The sequence below is a fragment of the Rhea pennata genome, chromosome 12, assembly GCF_028389875.1.
Source record: "Rhea pennata isolate bPtePen1 chromosome 12, bPtePen1.pri, whole genome shotgun sequence".
Taxonomy (NCBI): Eukaryota; Metazoa; Chordata; class Aves; order Rheiformes; family Rheidae; genus Rhea; species Rhea pennata.
The window spans coordinates 20,227,365-20,246,137 of record NC_084674.1 but is presented as its reverse complement, the minus strand read 5'-3'; the positions used below and the strand labels follow the sequence as shown (position 1 = coordinate 20,246,137).

General features: G+C 41.2%; 1 protein-coding gene across 14 annotated transcripts in view; it reads left to right on the top strand.

Moving 5' to 3' along the window:
- Nucleotides 1-18,773, top strand: part of ATP2B2 (ATPase plasma membrane Ca2+ transporting 2) — a 396,770-nt gene that overhangs the window by 146,686 nt on the left and 231,311 nt on the right. The window contains exon 1 of one of the 14 annotated variants that reach the window (XM_062585780.1): nt 13,065-13,148. The exons of 11 other annotated variants lie outside the window; for them this stretch is intronic. The gene's annotated coding sequence lies outside the window, so the exon portion shown is untranslated. Of the gene's footprint in view, nt 1-13,064; nt 13,149-13,417; nt 13,507-13,658; nt 13,694-18,773 lie in introns of those variants that run through there. 2 more of the 14 variants (XM_062585779.1, XM_062585781.1) reach the window with 2 other exon arrangements.

The following is an 18,773-nucleotide window of genomic DNA, read 5'->3' as shown; positions in this document are numbered from 1 at the left end:
TTTTTCACAGTTCATAGCGTATTCATTTGCATGCAAGAGGGAAATCCAGAACAGGGAAGAAAGAAAAATTGTCTTACAAAGAGAAAAAAACTAATAAAGTTCCAAGCAACCTACACTGGTATCTAGTAACGCCTGCTGTGGTAGTGAGAAAGATGATCAGCCTTCCTTGATTTAGATTTAGCTTACAAAGACGGGAGAGAAAATGTGACAAGCCACTAAGAAACAAGAAATGGTGCCATCTTGGGCAGGTGGGGCACATTTTTTTCCTCATGTCAGACTTTTGGATTTCCAGTCAAGTACCAACCAAATGCATGATCTGGATGTGTCTGTGGAAATCTGCACTGAAATTGTTTTAAAAACTTGTAAGCTTTTGTCTGCTTCTAATTTAGCCTTCCTTTGAAGTAAATGAATAAGGTTAATACGCCTTGCTTCTATCTTTTTTTGCCTTTAAGCAGACATCTGCAGACAGAAGCGTACTATTCCATCTCTAGACAGTCCTGCTGATGAATAAAAAGCTGTATTCTATAGATTGAAAGTTTTAAATTCTGTAGAGTAATCGAGTGACTGCAGCAGCCGGGGCATTGACATTTCGGTGTATTCTGTGTCATTTTCGGTTCAAAATGTTTAACAGCTCTGTTGCACTCATCCTTTCTGGAGGAGTTTTATGCTTTTGGAGCAGAGGTTTCTGAACTGCGGTGCTGACGTCGCGAGTGGTACACTGCAGAGCGGCGTGCGGAAGGGGCAGCTCCCAGTTCTGCCTGCACAAGGCGAATGCCTTTGTGCAAGCTGCGGCTCTGCCTCGCCGGCTGGCCTGGTTTGCTCCTTTCTCTGCAGCCTGGTCTCTGCCTCCCGCAGTGCCTGTGGGGTCCTGGTGGGAATGGGGCCTGCGGTGGCTCTTTGGGCTGTCAGAGGAGAGTCGTGGCACACTGAGGTAAAGGCACTTGTGTAGGTCGGTGCACGTGTGCGGTGAGAGAGCTGGCAGAGGTGAGGGCTGTGGGGGGACACACCGGCTTCCCGGAGCGTTCTGGGGCCTGACCTTCCTGCAGACCTCCGCCTCAGACCGACTTTCGTGCTTGATAAGTTTATGTTCCAAGAATTCATCAAAATGTATGTAGGCAAGGACTGGAAGAAAGACCACCCTCAACAATTCTGAGTTTTCCCTTATCTATGAAAACAAGAGAAGAAAGAGGTAAGGTGTTTTTGAAAACTCACTGAACGATCTGTAACCTTCCTCAACCTTGTGCAACTGCATTCAGTGAAACGTGGAAGAAGAGTTTAGGTCACTAATTTTTGCCGCAATACAATAGATTATGTTAAAATCCTTCTCTACAGTGGTTTGGCTACTTAATATTTTATATTTATGCTGCATGTTTTATCAGTCTATCAAGTTCCTTCATTTTTGAAAGGTTTATCTGAGTATTTAACCATCTTTCCCCTGTCATCACCTTATGTTTGTGAGACAACATACCATGTGTGCAGGAGACAGAGACAAGGTGAAACTAAATAACTTGGCCAAGGTTACAGGAAAATCTCTGATGGATGAAACTAAACCTAGGTCTTCCTCACCCTTAGCTAATACTGGTCCAGCATGGTCACACTCTCGTCTAGAAGCCTCTTATTTCATCAGAGGCACTATAAAGAAGTATTAATTGTAGAAAACATTGTTAGTTGCTTTCATCAGTGGATTATGAATCTGGGGTTTTAAAGTGCTTGTTCTGTGGGTTTGGCTAGGTTTCCTGCAGTCACAAACTGTTTGTCATACCCAACTTGGGAAGCTTTCATTGAAAAGCTATTACCTCCCCCCGCACCGGCCAAGCAAACAGTAGAGAGTGGTACAAACACTTACTATTTCAGCTGTTGTGAAGCATTTAGAGTTATTAGGCAAGTATGAGCTAGAGCTCAAGAGAGCCGTGAGAAATGGTTTAGTTGGTTGGAGGAAGCACTTTATTTGCTGTAGTATTTAGGAAAAGAATCTTCGATGTAGCTTGAATATGAGGAACATCTGCAATAAGAATAAAAGGTGTTGCCCTGGTTATAGACCTGAGCGACAGGCAGATGGTCGTGCAGGTGGAGAGAAGAGGTTATTGATTAAGAGCTTTCATTTAAAATTTGTCTGCTTTGCTTTTGTATCTGACTTGAATACTGGTAACAATTTTGTTGAGACTGCAAGGAATTCAGCAGAAACCGACTGCTCAGTACTCGAAGCAGTACTTTCCAGGACGGTTTAACTGAACATAAGCCCTGCTAGCTTTCATTCTTTTACAGCTAAATATACAACTCTGTAGTCTTGATGAGCTTGAGCTGATTGAGTGGTGATGAAGAGATATGCAACATTTTATGTAAGGTGTGTGTAGGAGATCTGAGCGAGATCTCCACAGGGATCCTATTAGAGCTTATAAATGTGAAAAGGCTGTTTACAGATTAAGTGTGGGGTGAGGGAGAAAGAGAATGAAGGATCTCAATCTCAGAGTTTTGTTTCCTCCAGAGAAGTGCTTAATATTGGACGATTGGTGCAATATCAACTGCCGTGGAATCCTGATTCTGTTACGTGATAAACTTACAAAATTTTGGCTGATCCTTTGAAAATCCAGAGAGGTTCATGAGAAATATTGTTGCTTTACCATCTTTCTGGTTTGAGGTCTAAAGCCTTAAAGAACAAAAAAATTCAAACAGGCTAAAGTTGTCACTAAACCTCTGTAAAACTTCATTTATTATACTTGACACTGATTTTATGCATGTCCGTTGCCAAATTTTTCAGTTCCTGTGGCTGGATGCTGAAAGCATAAGTACTGCGTAAGTTACCTATCGTATCTTAGTGAACATGTCTTGGCTTGATACTGTTAAGGAGGCAGAAACTCCAGTGCATCAGTCTTCACGGCGTAGATTATTATTTTGTTGATGTTATGTCTCTGATCTGTGCTGTTTGTGTTTCCACACTGGGCTGATTACATGCCATATTGCAGGATTTTAGGTAGAGCCCAAGAATCTTCTCCATAAACCAGGGTTATCTTTTTATGCCTCTTTTTCCATAAGAAGTAGCCAGGTTTCTGTAAGAGGAAGACAACTTCAGCCTGGAAGCAGCCTTCCCCTCATCGGCGCTTCATGCAAAGAGAGTAGGAGTCGCTTTAGCTCCTTGGCACCTGGCTATCTGGGAGAGAAAAGTGCAGTTTGGTATTACTGAGCGAATGGAGATGACTGCTTACAACAGGTCTGTGAATTCTCATCCTTTTTTTTTTCTTAATATTTCTTTTTAAGTTAGTCTAGTCAATTCTGCAATACTAACTATAAGTGATAGCTGACCAAAGGATTCAGAAGGTGTTAACCTTGAGTGCGAGCAAGTACTCTTACTTCATCAGTTGGCTTACAAATACCTCCTGGCCTTGAAGTAATAGATTCTAAAGGAAATTAACTTATTCTGATTCTTAGTAGTGGGATAGCCTTTGAGTTTGTACTGTGTAATTAAATTATTTTTAGATTAACCTGTGAAGAATTAAATGAGGTAAAATGAAGTTCTGTTCTTCAAAGTGTTGGAATTTTTTTGTATACTTGTAGGGAGAAGGAAGAGGAAGAGAAAGCTGTCACAGAAATGTTCTTCCAACTATTTCAGAGGACAGACTCGGGAAGTAGTTCCTGTTAACTTCCTGATAACAAATGATCATTCTCGTGTCTGTGCCTTTTCTTTCCATTTGACATTATGGAGAGCATAACTACAAATCTTCTAATGCGAGATGGGTGTTTCTGGCTCTCCCATATGCATAGGACACTTATTTTGCTATAAAATGATCTTGCAGACAACCAAGGGGTACTGTTTTCTCTTGGGAAAAATTCCTTGGAATAACTGCAGAATTAATATTTAATTTCGGATGTAGGGTTCTGAATGCTGATTAGTAGGTATCCAGGCTGAACTATTGGCTTGATTTATACAATACTGTGTAAAGTTGCTGGGGTTTTGTTTGTTTGTTCTTGGTTAAACTTTTGAATGCACAATCGCTTTTCGTCTTGATACCAAATTAAATTGTTTTTGGGAACAGGAGGTTCCAACCGGAGGTTGTCGCTTGCTTTGCTGAGCGTAGGGACCGCCCGAGAGGCTGCTCTCCAGCGGCTCGGAGCACGCGCCCGCGGCTCCAGCGCGGTCGGCTGCCGCCTGGCCACCAGCCGCCTCGGCAGATGGACGCCAGCGCCTCAGGTGGCCCCACGGCCTGCTGCCAGCCTTGAGCACGCTCGCGATGAGCTGCGGGGCAGGCCAGGATGTTCATAAAACAGGACAAAGGAAAGGCTGGCGGTCGGCTGACGTAAAACGTTTCTTTGAAAGATCGTTGCCTTTTTTATAAGCAATACTTGAGCTTGATGTTTTAATGGTTTATTTAGAGAATTGATTACTTTTAAGTCAGGGCTAGTGTATGCTATCTCAGTGGTTTTGGGAAGCTTGTATCTGAGTCTTTTCTCCCCGTTCACAGAGAGAATGTGCTGCAAAATTTCCATTTTTTGAACTGTGGAAAACAGTTCCAAGTGGTGTTTTACCTATTCATACTATTTTAACTCTTATATTATGATCTTCTATTGTTATTCTGGAGATAAAACTAAAGAAATTACAAGAGGAAAAATAGCTCTGTGGGATTTCATTTTACAAACAATATGCTGAGAATTCTCCTCACCGGTTTTCTTGTCTAAACATAATGCTGTAAGCATCCCTGTTGATGATCTCTAGATGTAGGATGATGTTTGGAAGCTACAGCAGCTCTCAGGAAACCCAATTTTCCTCTCCACAGATCGAAGTTGTAAGTATTAAATGTAATTAATATGGAATTTCTGTGTTTAACTGTTTTATGGTATGTAAGCACAGAACATTTAGATGTCTTTAGTGAGGTAAGTTGAGGACGTGATGGTGGACGAAATTTATTTTTATCCTCAAGGTCAACTAATGTCTTTTAATGCTGACATCAAAGTTCATGAAATACAAGTCTTAATCTTAGCCTTGCATGTAATTATGCAGTCTCACTGTTTGCAGTTTAATAGATGTATGTATTACATACTACCTTCTTTTTCCTTGAGATTTTGAAATTAACTCAAAGCTATATATTTTTAGATATTGGGATGTCTGCATCAGACAACAAATGAACAACACATACAAAAGCATACACACTTCATCTTCACAGGACAATGCTGTGTTGAAAAATTAACTATTTATCTATGGCAATTATTAGGGAATCTTTCCACTTATATGTATTTCTAAGAAGTAATGCTGTCTCAAGTAGAATTTGAGTAGCAGCTGCACATCTGGCAGAGCTGGATGTTTTCAAAAGTGCCAAACTGAAATGGCAGATGAATGCCTAACTTTTTAAATTATCAAGCCCTTCATGGCCGTTATGTAAAACCCACTGTAACAGTTTAAGTGGTAGAAAAAAAATGATGATTTTGCTTCCCTTGTCTAGTTTATAAGTGTTTCCGATTTTTTTTTCCTCTCGCTCTGTTTTTTGGGGTTGTGGTTTAAGTAGTCTTTTCCTATTTCCTTTCTTAACTGTCTAATCAGACATTTATATTTACTAGTCATCTACTTTTTTGATTTTTGCCTATTCTTTGTGTGTTTATGGAGGTTTGGGTAGCAGCACGATTCTAACTTACCCATTGGGCAAGGACATATGCCAGACAACACGAATTATGGTAGTTTGTGCCAAGCTTGGATAGGGAGGAGCTATCCATGCGGTGGTCTGGGGTTTCCTAGCTGGATCTTACGACATCCACCATGTTTGTAGCAAAAACCTTGATAGGAGATTGTGTCCATGTATTAGGGCTGGAAGCGGGTGACAGGGATGTGAGCCCTCCCAACTGATGTGTCCTGGACAAGGCCTGGGGTTCGGGGCTCCCGAATTGCATGCTGGTGCTGCTAGATTTTCCTACTGTCACTGGAGCCCTGCGAAGGGGAATTTTTCCTGTTTGGCGGTGAAGTGAGCTGACAGTAAAATACATTATTATTGTTGGATCATTTTTTCCTGCACAAAGTAATGTTTCCTGTTTTTTGTGCTTAAAACTAGCTGTCATTTTCTTTCTCCATCCCAAATGTATTCCTGGCTTCTGAGTATTGTTGTTCTTCTGAGCAAAGGTGAGAGCAGCACCTTTGCATCAGAGAAAAGATGCTTAAAAGCTAATCAACAAATCATCCAGACTTCACGGTCATGCTCACTGCTCAGTTAAGCCTGGCTGTGATCTAGAGTCACCTGAAGCAAAGGACTCATCAAAAGTAATAAAACTCATGGGGCAGAGGAGACCCTACCATTACTTGTTTACTCAACCTGTTGCCCCTGTCTTGGCCGTCTTGACCCATTTCTGACCAACCACAAGCATATTTTTTTTTGTACTTTTCCTGAAGGAGTATGGCTTTTCTTTTCACTAGAAACGTGGTTGCCTGCAGCTCCTGAATGTTTCTGGTGAAAGGTCATTGTAATAGCTTGAAGGATTATTTCACTTCAGGGAGCTACTAGAAGACCTGCAGAGCATTGCGCTAGACAATCCACTTTATTTTAAAATAACATGCATGTGTTGGTAAGCTCCCAGGCTCAGCTGGCACATGTGCTCTATATCCAAAAGCACTGAAATTCTGGAAAAAAAACACATCTAGTAAATTCTTATGTTTAGAAGTGTTATGTTTCGGTGTAAGAAAGAGGTAGTGAATATTTATTACTTGGTTCTGTCCCGAGGCCAAATATGATGCCTAACTAATCTTCACTTAGAGTGTAATTCTATTTCATGTACAATATATATTTATTACCATAGCTTTTTTTGATGTGGTATTTAGTAATGCGAATACATATTTTCATATAAATTAAATTTATAAATAAATAGTCCCACGTGCTGCGTGTGTGCTAATAACTCCTTCCGTTCCCTGTGCTGGCGCTCAGCTGGCAGGTGCCTGTAAGGGGCTTTGCGGCACAGGACGCTCGAACACGGCTGCCGGCCGGCTCCGAAGAGCTCGCGGGTGCCCTCAGCTTAATAAAGCTTACCAGCTCAGGTTGCTTTACCCAATAAGCTATAGATAGACTTTTATCTTATTATATTGGAAGAAAAAAAAACACAACAGGAGTAATTCCCTCAGGGTGATTTATTTCTAGGGAAGAGGTTCCCTAGCTGTGTTATTTGTTTGCTGAGATATCAAAAGTCCTTATTTAATAGCTTGTTAAAATTTTGTTAGCTCTTTTTAGTTGTTGAGAGTGATTGAACCTTGTCCCACTGTTACTTCTATCTATGTTAATCATTTGCTTTTGCTGGAGTGGGAGATTAAATAATGCTGATACAGACCTTGGTTGTTAGCCATTTGATAAAGTCTTAAATAAGGCTATAGCTGTAGCTAGTGTGTCAGCCTAATGAGATTTACAGTAAGGATATCAAGATACGTATGAAGAATCTGCGTGCTGAAGAATGAAGGCTTAAGGAGTGTCTTAAAAGGAGGATGCGTTTTCTAGTTGCTGTTGTCAGGTCATGTTTGTACATCTGTAATTCGTGCTGTTACTGTGTCTAATCTGCCTGAAATATGACTGTGTCACAATTTAAATAGAACCATTTCAGTGTGCTAGGGCGAAACCCCAGGTCGCAGTGTGGCCTAGTTATGTGAAGGTGGTATTTAAGGCTTGAGACTGATGCCCATATCACAGGCAGATGTAGCTTCCCAGTAAAGGATGCACCTTCAAAGGGATCCTGACTTTGAATATGCTTTTGAATGGAAGATCAGTGGTTTCTTGTATGAAGCATTAACCAGTAATTAGGAAGAATCAAGTCTAGGATACTGTTCAGATATTTTGCATCAGTAATAAGGAGAAAGTACAGTTTTTATTCTGAGCTTATCTCATCTTTCAGGAAGAAGAGTTTTGGCAAAACAGAGGAATGGGTCCATATAGCCCTTACTCTATGCTAAACCTCAACTATATTCCCAAACATCCCTCAAGTTTAGATTGCTTGAAATCTGTCTTCGGATGCAAATTAGTGTGCTCTTTTTTAATTCTGGAATCCTACTGTTTCAATTTAAATGCCAGTATCCTATCAGTGCCTGAAAAGACCTATAATTTCCATTAAGGCCACAAAACACACTGATACTGAGAATGAGGAAAAAGTGTACTATCTTCTTCCAGAATGTAAACTAGGGAACTCTTATGGTGGAAAGCCAGAAGCTACTTCTGAGTCCCCCTGCTAGTGCCAATATGATGTATTAAGTAAACAGATTAATGCTAGAAGGTACTTGGCAGAAATCCTGTTTCAAAGAGTGACGCACTTAAAACAGGACTGAAAGCAGCAATAAATGAAATGGTGATTCCTAATCATGTTGAAGATCTCATTCTTCAGTTCCTCAGACTTGTGTCACCCTCAGATTATTCCTTAAAGCTCTTGTTAGGCCAGTTTACTAGTTAAGATTTGTTTTGAGTGTTAAAAAACAGTCTCTTTCACCTGCATGTGATATGGAAAATTATTTAAGTTTAAAAGAAGGTGGCATGTCTGTATTACACTGTTTTAATATATTCAGGAATATCCTAGACTTCTTAGATCATGAAGAAGCTGATTTCGGCTGCTGATCTAGGTTTAGCTGCATCAGATGTTGCAATTGCAACAAAGTAGAGATGACTTTTATAGAAGAGATGGTAAAGATGCTGTGCTGGAGGGGAACCCCTGTCATTGCCATGGCTGGGCAGTGGCCGTGAACCAGGTTTACTTAAACTTTGTTTAGAACGTCAGCCTCCTTTAGGCTCCGCTTTCCTTAGATTTTCTTCTTCTCGAAGAGGTCTGATGATCCGTCTTCCCACGCAGGTGGTCCTAGGAGTCTGGTTTTGTTTTCTGAGCACTGCCAGGCAAACCTTATTGCACCATGAGTATAGCTGGCTGCATTGCAGGGGAGAGATTTGAAATGGAGTGGGTAATCGGGTGTTCGAGGGCTAGCAGATCAAAGGGCTGGTGCAGGGAAGGACGCAGAGATGTGCTCTGATAATTAAACATCTCTTTTGGGGCATGGCTGCTGGGGGAGAGAAGATGAAAAAATTGTGTTGTACAGAGCTCGTAAGGTATGGATTTGAGGGATAGGGAGGGTAAATGTGGCATTATGTGTTTGTTAGATTTGCTTTCAGATGCTGAGAAAACTGGGATTCTCAACTAGGAAGTGGGCTGATCTGGACCACTGTAATTTATCAGCTGGAAGAAGAAATAAAATGCACAATAAAAAAAAATGCAGAACACAGACTTTAAGGGAACCTTGAACACTCATATGTTAAGTTTGCTTTGTAGCTCCTAAAATTCATTAGCTCACTGAGCAAAACTCAAATTTGTCAAATACTCTTCCCTTGAAGACCGGAAGGAGTTAACCAATGAAGCATCTTATAACCACTGTCATTTAAACTAGTGAATATGCTTATTTTATGCTTGGAGAAACCGAAGCGCAGTGGGATCAGTGACATACTAACATCTCATACTCAAGAGACAGCAGGACAAGCCCTTGAATTTGGGTGCTCTGCGATCTCCATCCCATACTACTTTTATTAGGTCATGTTGCTTCCTAGGCTAACAACATGTTTGTGCAGTTCTGAAATGCAAGCTGTTTCTTTGCAGAAATATTACTGCAGAATGTTACAAAACTGGAGAAACATAGAGTCTGAAAACAGATTTAATTCTTGTTTTTAAAATGTAGCAAATGAGGCTTAAAAATATGAAAAGGCTGCCAATTGAATGTTCTAGTTTAAATATCTAGATTGGGACTGGAAAAATATTAGATATCTGCTGATGGTTTCCAGTGCTATGCCTTTAATTTTAAACAGCCTCAGTGAAAAGGAGGTCTCAGTCCCAGGATTCTGCGAGCGGAAATAGAAATCATGTTCCTGTGTCTTCTGTCATTATCTCATAAAGACCTTGAAAGATGCTCATGATGACCATCATCAACACATGTGGAATGAAATATTTCTTCTTTAAAGAAATCTTCTTTTGCCTTTCAATGTTTTCTAAATTGTCAGTTAAAGGGTTACTGGAAAGACAATTTTCCAAGTCACGTTTCTAGCTCACCAGCTAAAGCCATCACCTCTTGCCTTTCACTTCCCCTAAGGATTGCCATTGCCTTTTTTAAGGTCATTCCCAAGAAGCATCTTGCCATTTTTCTTGCCATTTTTCTGCTCCATTCCACCCTTTACCCCCAAGTTAAGGTATTAAGCTGTTCTTCTATCGGAGCTAAATAATATGCCATTAAACACTTTAATATGTATATAGACAAGCTGACAAATCTTCATTTTAGGAAAAGAGGTCCTGTTTATGTTACGCTGTTTTGTGGCTGTTTGCTATTTCATTTTCTAATGAGATACCTAGAAAAAGCGGCTGCTAGCACTGTAGCCATTTCAAGTCATGCGGATTAAAAGCCAAGCAAGATAGAAAAGCTTACTTTATTTTACAGTTATATTAAAAAAAAAAAAAAAGAGAGAGAGAGAGAGAGAGAGAGAGAGAGAGAGTAAACTTTTCATTCCTGAAACCAGAATATTACTATTAGTACTATTTAATAGGTGGCCCATTTTCTTGAGCAGCATTGCTATTTTTGGCTTTGCTTGCGAGGTGCCTATGTACAGCAGCTATTCCCTGTGCAGAGTAGTGCTGCAACCTGAGGGTAGCAAGCGCCTACCAAGTTCTAGAGCCAGGAACCAGGCTGCTCGCCGCCAGCGGTGCGTAGTAGTGCCGATGCTTTGCAGCAACTCTGCTTTGTCAGGAGAAAAGGTCTGTGGTGTCTCTGAAGAGCTGGCACTTAGTAGCCGTAAGCAAGGACAAATACAAAGTGGTTTTTCATTCCGTAGCTTCTTGACTCCGAAACGGGGCAAGCTCCCAGTGTTGTGCACCACGCCATCTCCAAATGTACTAGTTCAGTTCTTACGCCAGAAAGTGCATCTTCTGGGCTCGCGCTCGGCAGCGGTGGCTGGCCCCTGTTGCCCAGGTGGTGGCATGATGACTAACAGCCTTCGCATGGAGGTAACACCAGCGCTAGCAGCAAAATGGGCTCCGAGCTGATGAGGCTAGCAGCAAGGTTAATAGCTTGGTCGTCACGTTACGTGGCGTGGTACTTTTGAGGCCCTGTGTTAAATGAGCACTGGGAATACTCAGGTGAGGTCTTGTTCTGTTGGACTGATTCTGTAATAATATGTTCAAACTGGGATTTTTTTCCTTTTAAATGTATTTTTGGGTAATTTTTCTCCTCTTATTCCCTTGCCTATTTCTTCCCCCCCCCCCCCCCCCCCCAAAAAAAAGAGTATTTCCCGAGTCAGGATAATATAGCCATTATGATTCCGTAACGGGACTGAAGTTCCTGTAATACGACACGCAACGTTTGAGAACGGCTGTGCTCAAACTGCCAATAGCCAAATATGTGGACCAAGTTTTTAATGATAACCATAATTTCTTTCCTCTCTTCATCAAGGAAGGACATTCTGAAAAATCTTCTTAAATGTTTTTTGTCGTTGTGTCAATCAACTTATTTTTCTTTTAAAGCTACCTTTAAAACTGGTGCAGAAAAGAAGAATTCTAATGCTCAATATTTCCCGAATATCTTGTATCTGTCAGAGCAGTAGAGGTCACCAGCAGATACGAGTCTTGGACCCAAGAATAGCACATCTTAAGTGCAACACATTTTTGCTCTGTGATTGTTTTATTAATGCTTGAATTCAGTTTTGCATCTGTACTCCACACTCCTTAAAGTTACAGTTCGTACCAAAGGCTTGTTAAGAAAAACAACACGTCCCTATGCTAAGCGTAACACAAAGTCACTGCATGCAGTGTCCTGACATGCATGTAATTGCCTGTAGCTTTCTAGTGGTAAGGGCAGTTTCATGTGAGAAAAACCTATATGGATTCTAGTTCCAATCTAAATTTCACTTCATAAAAAAAAAAAAAAAATTTGATCAGCGTAGATAAAACTCCCTGATCAATGATCCTAGCAGGGTTTTTTTTTAATAGCTTCCATTTTGGTGCAGTGCAGTACAGTCTTCTGGTTTAACTGGCTGAATTGATATTCTGAGCAGCAAGTAAGGCAGGATGACGGAGCATCAGCACAGCTCCTCCTGTTAGAGCTCGGGGGGTGGCGGAGTTGCAATTGCCCACCCTGCCCGAGACACAGTTGAGTCATGAACCACTGCTGTCCTAGGATACTACAGCAAAGCTTCCAACTTGGACGTATCGCGTTTTATACGTACTTGGAGAAAAATCACTGCATTTTTCTGTATTTAGTCTCTATCAAGACTGAATGATTTGAGGTACAGAATCTGAAGTTGCAGCCTGTGCACATGGTGCATGCACTGAGAATAATTTACTTTGAAATAAAAAACACTGTTACGTAGAAGATGTTAGGCTTTTTAAAGGATTGATGTCTGCTTTTTATTTTTAGTACTTGATTTTTCGGGTTAGAGCTTCTGAATGCTTTTTGTACAGCTGTGATATGGTATTCCGTGTAGGCAAATGAACAGCCTTTCACATTTCAGAATCTTGCTTCTGCTAATAATTCAAAATAAGAGGTTGATTATTTTTTCTTAAGAAATGACAGTGCAGAAGAGATAGAAGCTCTAAATAAAAATCACTCGTTCCTTGGAAAGTGTAAATCAGTGGTTTCTTGGAAAGTGTAAGGCTGTTGTTATCATGAGGTAAATTCCTGGATTTTTTGTGGTTTCAAAAAACAGACAGAGGGCTACTGTGGCATGTATGGATGGTTTTACAGCATCTGCTAATGAGACCAGATCAAATTAAAACAGAAAGGGGTTTTGCGTGCTTCTGCTGTAGGGGTTTGGGGTTTCTGGAGGGCGTGACAGAAACAAACAGAACCAAAACATCACAGCCTAAAATAGGTTTTTTGATGTTTTCTTTCTAGTGAGCATTAGCTCTTCTCCGGAGAGCGAAGGGGCGAGCCGTGTCTTTGTGAGAGGCGGCTATGAAGCCGTCTGCACCGTAGCCGTTCGCTGCGTGCGCTGTCGGATTTATAACCCGTCAAGGCAGCGGGCGAAGCGGCGGGGAGCGACCGGCCAGCACGCAGCGGGCGCAGCCTGCCCCGGTGCCGCGGCTCTGGGCGCCCCTTCCGCCCGGAGCCGCCTCTGCCCCCTCCCCAAGCGGCAGCGGCAGGAGCTGGCGGTCCTTGTCCTTGACGGCTGCTCCCGTTCCGCGTAAGTGGCGTATTCCTGGTAGATTGCCATCTTCCGTTTCTGTCCTTGTCCCGGGGGAAGCGTTAAAATCGCGGACAGCAACATGGTGGCTCAGCCCGTCTCCCTCCCAGAGCGCCCTCCCGTGCCGTGCCCGGCCCGCCGCGCCGCGCCGCCGCCGGCGCAGGTCCCCGCGGGCGCGGGCGGCGGCGTGCGGAGGCCGCCGGGCCCGCGCCCTCCCCGCCCGCCCGCGCCGGTGGTACGGTCTGCGCAGGGGCTCCGCTCCCGCGGCTCGCCGCCCCAGCGCCGCGCAGATGCCGAGCAGGGATTGCGCCGCTGGGTGACGGAAACCGTTTCGGATTTGTGATGGTATCTTGGCCAAGTAAGTAGCGACATCCACAGCATGAGAATAAAAAAACAAAAAAAGATCTTTCCCCTTTCCGTTCCGAGCGCTTGTTTATTTGGCAGTTTGCTGCTCGCGAAGGCACAAGCTGATGAGAAAATGGTGTGGAGCCTGGGTCTGAGTGATGCGTTAGATTCTGGTTCATGCCCTGTGCATCTCTGGAAAGGTATTGCAACCTCTGTAGAATATTCTGCAAGGCAAACAGAAACTGCAGAGTTTAAAGGCACTCTTGCATCAGAAATAATTCACTGAGATTTTGTAGGCTGAAAATTCAGTATAGAGATGTCTTTTTTAAAAAACAAAATGGGCATGATTTTCATTAAATCTGTTATTTAATAATGAGAAAAACGTATGGATGAGATTTTGCTTTTATCCTTGCTGTTAAGAATCAGATACGCTTTTTTTTTTTTTTTTTTCTCCCCCCCCCAAGACCTGGAGAAAAGACACCACAATGTGAGCAGTACAGTTTGCATTTTTTTCTAAGTTTAATGTTATTCTGTGATAGGCAAAGACCTTTTTTATTAGAATATGTAATCCTCAGATGGGTTTATTTATAGAGCTACTTACAGTTTTTCAGTGTGTACGTTTGAAAGTAAAGGGCACACACACAAAAGAAGTACAGTATCTTCATGTTGAAACGGGCTAGAAAATGCTGTTACTGAAAAAGGGGATTTTTGTGTGATTTCTTTGAAGCATGCATAGTGTTTCCCGTGGTAAGGTGGGGAAAGGCTTTCTGCAGTGTATGATGTGATAACTGATGATTCTGTATATATATATATGCATATATATATATATATATATATATAAATAAAATACATACACACACATATATATGTATATATTTTTTAAAAAAGGAGCATTAGAAACAAATCCGTGAATGCTGCATGGAAAAGCTTTGTAGTTTCATGAACGGCCAAACGCTTGCACAGAAAACAGAAGATTACTGGAGTCATTTCCTATTATGTAAAGAGCGATTCTGTGCATTTGATCCCTGCTTGCGGAACTGACAGTTCATCTGTCTGAATCATCCCAGGCAGCAGTCGCTCTGTTTGCCAACCTTTGATTTACTGACTTTAAGTTGTCCTGTGCAAGCCTGGGCAGTTGCTTGTGCGCGGCGCATCGTTTCCTAGGACTACTGGGATGGATGATTCCTGTAGGCAGTCCTGCAACACTTGAACAGCCAGGAGCTGATGCTTAGCCCAGTACTTTCCATACCTTCTGCAAGGTAAGTACTGAAGTTGCTAAAAGGGAGTGTGTCTTCCTTCGTGATAAAACTGTTCCTTTTACCATTAGCATGCACTCGGGAGCTGCATGCTTATTAGGACTTCTGGTCATTTAACCTCCTGATTACGTTCTGTTAGTGACTCTCTTAAAGCATTAAAGCGATGTTAGGCTAATTAGGATGTTTGAAAGATAGCTGGCATGCTGCGTTGGGAAAAACTGTGCTTTTGTTTCTGGAATTTTTGGTTAATATTGGATATATGCACTTTGAAATTGATGAGGACTTTTTGTTAGTTATTCCTTAGTAAAAGGAGATTACAGATCTGCTTCATACTCCTCCTATTTTTTATGTCGAGATGCATTCCCGATTAGCATTTAATTTGTGAAAGGTCATCCATATGCATGACTAGCTCTTGTGTCTTCCTCTGAAATAACTATTTCAGTCAGGTATCCAGCAGGTCTTTGAGCACATACAGCTTTTACTTTGTTCGTGTTTCTCTCATTTTGATGGAAATTGCTACCTGTGAAGAAGTGCTTCGTTTTTCCCTTGTAGTGCTGGCAGAATGATTATTTGTGAATAACACAGTAAATAGGGCTTGTAGATAAGGTGAATGTATGTGTATAGCGATGCACCTTTTTTTTTTCTTTCTTTTTTTTTTTTTTTTTTTTTTTTTTGTCTTGTGTCCCCTTTCTCATCCTCTTTGTATTTCTTTCTGTATTTCTGTGGAGAATTGATTTTGGCCCAGCACATCAATGGTAAATATACTTGCATTTTCACAGAAAAGGTCAATATTTCTCTATGTTGTAAACGGGAACTGAATGAGATTTCTCATGCTTTCAGCATCTATATGAAGGTTTCATACATATTGATGTATTGATACAGCTTTGGAAGACAGTTTTATGCTTCTCAGTAGTATTGCTGGTTACAGAAAACCTGGTAATGATGAACTAGGTGTCATACTGTTCTTTAAGAGCTTCCATGGAGTCACTTTTGTAAGTGCATTTTTCTTTTAGATTTTATTCCATGTATCTAGGAAACAGTTTCAAAGGATTAGTTTTCTTTTTCCTTTTCCCCCTCCCTCGGCATTTAAAATATACCACTTATGTTTTCCGATGCTGTAGAATTTGGGATGCAAATGGAATTAAAAAAAAGAAAAAAAAGCAAACTGCTTCCCATTTGAGTACTGCAAATGTGAACCTACATTCTGCTTCTGCTTCTATATAGGAACCTTACAAGAGTGTTTTCACATTTCATTTATTTTCATCCTGCAATTTGTATTTCCAAGTGTCAATTCTGTATATAATAATTTCTTGTTAGACTTTGAAGTAATTATAGAAGTCATGACCTTGTAACTATCTTTCACACTCACTAAAACCTCACTGTACTGCAGCAGAACTCCAGCAGCTGACAGCTCTGTACATTGCACCGCCTCCTTTTAATAAATGTGAATACTTTCGCAGGTCAGGCTTAAAATAACGTTCTGAAGGGAAGAGAGCAGCTTATTTGATTCACCCTACTGTAGAATCTTGTAGCGAATAAGCTTGGCTTTTACCACATTTTTCATTATGTTTTCAAGGAGAGACAAAGAAGGATATTACAGTTCACTGGAATTTAGCGAGTAGTGCTGTTCCATTCTGATTGATTGTGGAAAGTGAATAAAAATTAATTACACTGATATTATACGTTGTCTGATCAACTGAATAAAATCCATGATTAAAATTACCCATTTCTGAATAATTTAAAGAAATCAATTGAAAAAAGGAGTGAAAAAAAAAAAAGCTGAGGTTGATTATGATTAAATTATCTGCTCTAGAGAGGTGTTTTTGCCTAATTCATATATTGAAATTTGGTGGTAAAGCCTAATAGAGAACTTTGTGCTTTCATTAAGATTCTTTTCTTGTTAAGCCAAGAAGGTAGCAATGAATCCTCTCTGAATGGAGGCTTCCTGTCGGTGTGGCTCAGCTGCAAATCAAGCAGGAGAAATCTGTGTGGTGGGATAGTTCTGCTACCTCTGCAGCACCTGCATTCCAGACACTCTGCTAGCAGTTAGGACACCTTAGCTCAGATTCGACTGGCCTTTGCTTTGCAACGCACATCAGGGATGCTCAGTACTGTAAGACTGTAGGAATTTATCCTTGTGCATCGCATATCGGTGTGTGTATTTCTCTACATACATCTCTTATTCAAAGATAATCCATCTTCAGTTGAACAGTTGCATAATAGAACAATATTTCTTCTTAGGTTATGTTTTATATGTTTTTAATTTTTTATATGCGAGTACCTGTAGGTAAAATCCTCTAGGCTTTACTTTCATACATGAAGCAATGAAGGTGAGCAATAGCATTTTATTGTAATTTTCATTGGAATGTACAATATACTTTGTGTACAGAGCTCAATCATATGGTATAATTTGGGGTTTTGTGGGGAAATTTTACAGGATTTATTCATGTCTGGGGAAAAATAATGTGCTTTCTATGTCAGTTTTCTTGATATATACTTTTATTGTGTGCATTAAAATGGAGAATTACAGCTGAAGAAAAAGAATCAATTTATAATTAAAGTTACGAATGAATGAAGAATGTGTTAAAATAATACAGTAACAAGAAAATAGTTCTAAGAGGCTGTCATTGCTGTAAAGTACAGGGCATGTTTCTATATAACGCTGTGAATCAATAAAATATGAAGGCTCAGAAGTGATGTGGGATGTCAGCTTAAGTATCAGACTCCGCATGGCTGAGATATGGTAATCAAGCTACAAAATGCTTTCCTTCTACCATACTGTGTGTGAACAAGTTTATCCTGTAGCTAATGTTCCCTTGTTTTTAGAAAAGCTATTGCACGGTTAAAACATACATGGATTGTGCACCAGGCCTTAAGAGAAAGCCTGGAAGCAGTTCCTGTGTAAACTGAGAAGAGGATCAACATTAATAACTAACTTATTTGCAAGAGTTTGTGCAGTCTTATACTACTACCTCCCTTCCGTGCATGAAGAACATGAAATGGGTGGAAGAGCCCAATTCTGTAACTGATTTTACATAAACATGGAAAGGTAACACTAGAAGGGAGCTCTGGAGACCAAGTTCCCTGCTCAAACCAGGGTCAGCTGGAACAGGTTGATCCAGGCCACGTGTAGTCGAGTTTCGAGATCTCCAAGGAGAAAATTCCACAACCTCTCTGGGCAACCTGTTCCAGTGTTTGACCACACTCACAGTATTGGAAAAAAAAATGTCTCTTGTCCTATCACTGGGCACCACTGGAAATAGTCTTCCGTCAGCTTTTTCTACATGATGATAAGTTCCCCCCGAGCCTTCTCTTCTCCAGGCTGAACAGCCCCAGCTCCCTCAGCCTCTTCTCGTGCATCAGATCTCCAGTCCCTTAATCATCTTTGTGGACTGTCACTAACTTGCTTCAGTATGTCCATGTCTCTCTTGTTTTGGTAGCCCAGCACTAGACACAGCAGTCCATCACAGTATGCTCACTGGGGCTGAGCAGAGGGAAATAATCATCTCCCTCAACCTGCTGACAACGCTCTTCCTAAAGCAGCCTGGGTTGCTGTTGGCCGCCTTTGCCACAAGGGCACATTGCTGGCTTATGCGCAACTTCTTGTCCACCAGACCCACCAGGTCCTTCGGTGCAAAGCTGCTCTCTAGCCAGATGTCCTCCAACATGTACTTCTGCAAGGGGTATTCCTTCCCAGATAGAGGCCTCTACACTTGCCTATGTTGAATTTCATGAAGTTCTTCTCTGCTCATTTCTCCAGCCTGTTGATGTCCCTTTAAATGGTGACACAGCCCGTTGGTGTATCTGCTGCTACTCCCAGTTTTGCATCATGTGCAGACTTGCTGAGACTGTACTGTGCCTCACATCCAGGTCATTAATAAAGTCATTTGGCTATTGCATTGCAAGATGTCATGAGGAAGGAGAACTCCTAGATGTATTGCTTTTTCACTAGATCACCCTTGCTGTGATAGTGTCAGCATTCCTTCTTAACCGGTGGTGAACATTAGTATGTTAAGAAGCTAAT